Source organism: Geospiza fortis, unplaced genomic scaffold, assembly GCF_000277835.1.
Source record: "Geospiza fortis unplaced genomic scaffold, GeoFor_1.0 scaffold114, whole genome shotgun sequence".
Lineage (NCBI taxonomy): Eukaryota > Metazoa > Chordata > Aves > Passeriformes > Thraupidae > Geospiza > Geospiza fortis.
The window spans coordinates 861,155-865,796 of record NW_005054383.1 but is presented as its reverse complement, the minus strand read 5'-3'; the positions used below and the strand labels follow the sequence as shown (position 1 = coordinate 865,796).

Below are 4,642 nucleotides of genomic sequence, written 5' to 3'. Positions count from 1 at the left end.
TGAGCGGCTCGGGGTTGTAATGAGGGCTCAGGTGCCGCGGGGATGAGAAGCACTCGGTGTTGATTGGCAATGGCTGAGAGAGCCAGTACAATGGGAATGGAGCAGGGAATGGGCTGAGGCTGCACAGCTCACCTGCCCCAAGCTGTGCACAGGCTTCCTCTGCCCCAGAGGAAGGGCTGGTCCCTCTGGGGTCGCACTGGGGGTTTCTCCTGGTGCACCTGGGCACTGTGGGTCTGGGAGCTCACCCTCCCTCTTGTGCCTGCATTGTTGGATGTAGCCACTGCTTCTGCCCCTGGGAGGGCAGCTCCGGTCTCAGAGCGTGCTGGGGACAGCAGTGAGGGCTGTGGGTGAGTCTGTGGGAGCTGTCACAGTCCCAGCACTGCCAGTGAACCTTCTCTGTGGGAACTGCTGCCTCGGGCTCAGGAAGCACTTGAAACCTCAGGGATGGTGATGAGCACAAGAGGAGGGGGCACCTGATGAGCTGCTGAAAGATGCTGGAGATGTTTAAGATGAGGCGGCCTTGCTGTGGGGTAAGGAATTGTCTGCTTTTTCTGTCTGCCTGGATCTGTGACTCCAAGCTGTACCCAGGAGGGACAGGAGGGCACTGAGATGTTGGGGACCATTGTCTTTCGGGGCTGTTTTTCCAGTATCTCTGTGGGACCTGTTCCCCATAGCCTCTGTGCTGCAGTGGAGATGGTCACAAAAGGTGTGGGAGCACTTGGGTTTTAAGCACAGTGTCCTGGTACCTGCAGAGAGCTGTGTTCTGCCCTTCCTGTGGGCAGCCCCTGTCCCTCCCTGCTCGGTGCCATGCCAGCACCTCTCTGTGCTGTCTGTGGCCAGTTTGATTTGGCCTTTGACTTACTCAGGTTTTGGGGACCTTTAGCTTTCCTTGGTGTACCCACAGAGCTGGCTGGCTGTCAAGGAAGAGAGCAGGTTTTCTGTGGGATGTGGGGGTTTTTTCCATGCTGAATAATTTCGGGCTTGTTCCAACATAAAAGTTGTTGCTGTAGACTCAGCCATGGGCTCTGACCTTGGGAGACCTGCTGAGAAAATCAGACTCATCCTACTTGGAAAGGGCTTCCAGAGGGCCCTTCAGCAGTGGCACAAAGTGTGGAGGAAGGAGAACTGGCAGTGCATGGCTGACGCTTGGGCCAGGACAGGACCAGCATTCCCAGCACAGCCCAGAGCCAGGTTTGTAAGTTCAAAGCAGAGATCCTGCCAAGCTGAGGAAATGATTTCCAAGGACAGTTCTGGGCTCTGTGTGCTCCCATGGCTGGGTTAGTTAGTTTCCATCTCTGTGCTGGAGCTGTTGCAGCTTCCCCTGGGCTCGTGCTGTGCCCTGGCCCTGCGTGACACCGGCACTGCCCAGCCCTGGCTGGGGAGGAATCGCTGCCAGGTGGGATCTGCTCTCCTCATGCATGGCACAGCACGCACAGGAGGGAGCACGATTTGCCATATCACAGTGGCTCATCTTTTAGGAAGAAGCTGGATTCATTTTTCTGGGCTGTTGCACTTCCCCAGCCTGTAATGACGATTTCTGGCTTTGCTCTTTCTGTGCTGACAATCTGAGCCACCTTTGCAGCTGCTTGGCTTGCTTTTAAATTTCCCCAAAAATAGAATTTTGGGAATTGCTGAGATAGGGGAGGCTCTTGAGGCTTTGGGTGGGACAGAGCAGGGTGGATGGTGACAGGGCAGACCTGCTGCCCACATGCACCCAGTGCTGTGTGGCCACCTCACATCCATGTGATTAGGTGCTGCCTAACGAAGGCTTTGTGCTGGTCATGGGCACCTGAGCTTGTCCAAGGGAGAATTTGCTATAATTTATGTGAAAATACTGGAATCTGGCTTCCCTGCTCCCCTGGCCATGACATGCTAGATGCTGCCAGGGCTGCCGAAGCATCTTCCAGTGCAGAGGGAGCACCTGCAAATCCAGCCTGGCCCCACAGTCCCAGAGCAGCCGCTCCTTCTGTGCCTGCCTGAGGCCAGCACACCTGCCTTCCTCCCAGAGCACTGGGGAGGGTGGGATTTCTCCTGCCATGTCACTAGTGGCATTTGTCTGCAGTCCTACTCTGCTGTGTGATGGATCTGCACGTACAGATTACTGGAATTTGCATAATTTGAATTTTAAATGAATTCCAATTTTTGCGATTGTCAGAACGAGTTTTCTTTCTAATAAGCCTTTCCTTTTAACTCCTCCAAGGCCTGTAGTGCTGTCAGCCTTCCTGCCTCGGAGACAGGGGAGCGGCTGATTGCTTTTGACATCTGTCTCTCACTCAGATCCCCTGCCTTGTCCCAGTCACTCCAGCTGTGACAGAGACAGCGACCATGGCCAGGCTGGGACTGTGCTCTGAGACCTTGGGCATGTTGTCCGGGGTCACTCGGTGATGGCCAAGGGACAGTTTTGGTTTTGTGCCCAGCTGGCTCCTGAGATGGGCAGCAGGAGCAGGGATGGGACCTTCTGCAGTGTCCCTTGCTGGGGGAAGAGAAGTGAGACATGGCTGAGCTACAGACTGTGCTGATCTCCTTGCCTTCACTGGAAAACTGGTCATTAAAGGCAGAATTAACCCTGTTTAACTCAGCATTAACCTTATGGAGCATTAAAAGAGGTCACGAGGGCTGAGTCACTCTCTGTGGTGGTTGCTGGGACAGTCAGTGCAGATTGCAGCAGGGCTCTGAGGGAATTGTGCTCTTCCCTTTCCCCCATGGGAATTTCAAGTTCTCTGTATCTAGGCCAGTCGTTCTGGCATTGCCCACTCATTTTGTGGTGTTATGGCACAGACCCTGCTGCCTCTGAGGAGAAGGAGCCAGCAGGGCCCAGGGTCCCACAGGCTGACCCAGCTTGGTTTGAGGTCTCTACCCTGGCCCCTCTGCTGCTCTGAAATGATGTGCTGCTCTCTGAGCATTGCAGAGGAGGCACCCAGTTTGTGCAGGGGAGATGGAGGAGAGCAGCCCTTGGCATTGCCATGGCATCCCTGGTGCTGCCCCAGCTGCCCGGACACTTCTGCTCACTGTAGTTCCTGCAGGTTTCAAGTAGGTGACTCGAGGTTGTATTGCTTTCCTGCCTCTGCACTAATTAATTTTACTCTGTATTCTCATGCACTAATTTATTTTTTAATTATTATTATTTGTGTATGGTATTTTTCCAGGCAGTGATTCTGATATGAATTGTCTGTGCCCTGCAGGAAACACTTAGACTCTGTTTGTCTTGGGAGTTCTACAGATAAGTTGAGCAGAGGAAATCCCTGCCTGACAAAGCAATGATGACAGAGACAAGGTGGATTGGGATAGCAGAGCCTGGGAAGGGAAGCAGTGAGGGGAGGAACTCACTGTGTGGCAGAGACCTGGTCACACGTGGTGCTCACTGGAGTCACTGACAGCGCCTGGGCTGGCACCAGCTGACAGGTACCTGTCCAGGTTTTCCTATTCCAATGAATCCTGATCAACCCAGAAATGCCTCCTGTCCCTGCTGGTCACTGCAGTGATGTTGAGGAGTGCAGAAACTGCCTTACCCCAGAGCAGCACCAGTCCATGGGGTGTGATTATCCTGGTCTGGGTTTTGGGTGCCACATGAGCTGCAGCCAAGGTAGGACCTTGGTAAAACCCATGTGTGCATTATCCCAATAGTTTGGTCTCATTCCTAAGTGTGCAGGGACCTCCCCAGATCTGCTGGGTGCAGCCAGGAGATATCTCTGGGGTGATGCTTATGGTGACAGCAAGGTCATGTTCCCCTGCCATGATCCCTCTGGTCCAGTGGAATCCCTCCTCTCTCTGTGCTGGTGGTGCCTCTCTCCTTGCTGTATTTTATTGGGTTCTGTTCTGACACTGCTAACCATGCATTCCCATACCTGATTTCAGAAGGGATCAGCAAGCTGACAGAAGATTCCTGGCTGTGTCTGGAGTTCAGTGTGATAAAAATAGAGTCATAGAATCATATAATCCTAGGGTAGTTTGGTTTGGAAGGAACCCTAAAAACTATCTCATCCCAACCCCTGCCATGGGCAGGGACACCTTCCACTACACCAGGTTGCTCCAAGCCCTGGCCTTGGACACTGCCAGGGATCCAGGGGCTTCTCTGTGTTGAAAAAATGACCAAGTGAGAGCAGGTCAGCTGTGCTTGGTGAGGAGGTGGAGCAGAGCAATGAGAGTCATCCTGGAGCTCCACACAGACCGCCTCAGCTCCCAGAGCAGAGTGGCAGTGACTGCCTGAGGGAGGTAATTGCAAAGGCAGGTGATGTTTGAGCTCTGTGCATCACTCCTGTGCCCAGCCCCTCTTCCCCACATTGCTCACTTGCTGACTGTTGTTCACAGAGTGCTCAACAGAAAAACCCAAACCTTATAAATAATGTGTTGCTGGAGCCAGAGAGCGACTCATTCCCTGGAGAGCAGTCCCTGGGAGCTGGGAAGAGGCTCCCTGTGAATCACCCCACTTTGCAAATTAGTGTGGGAGTGAACAGGCACAGCAAAGCTCGAAACCCAAACGTACCCGGCTCATTTCTCTGGTGAACGGGGTTTTATTTACAACAGCAGCTTGTGACGTCCCAGCTGGTGCTTTGTGGTGTCTGTAGGAAAGCAGGGCTGGCTCAGGAGGAGCACAGCGTGCTGTGGGACTGCTCTCAGCATTCCCACACAAAGGGAGATGTCT

General features: G+C 53.6%; 1 protein-coding gene across 2 annotated transcripts in view; it reads left to right on the top strand.

The window, feature by feature from the left end:
• Positions 1-4,642, top strand: part of LOC102036376 (ankyrin repeat and fibronectin type-III domain-containing protein 1-like) — a 177,781-nt gene that overhangs the window by 6,906 nt on the left and 166,233 nt on the right. The window lies entirely within an intron of this gene.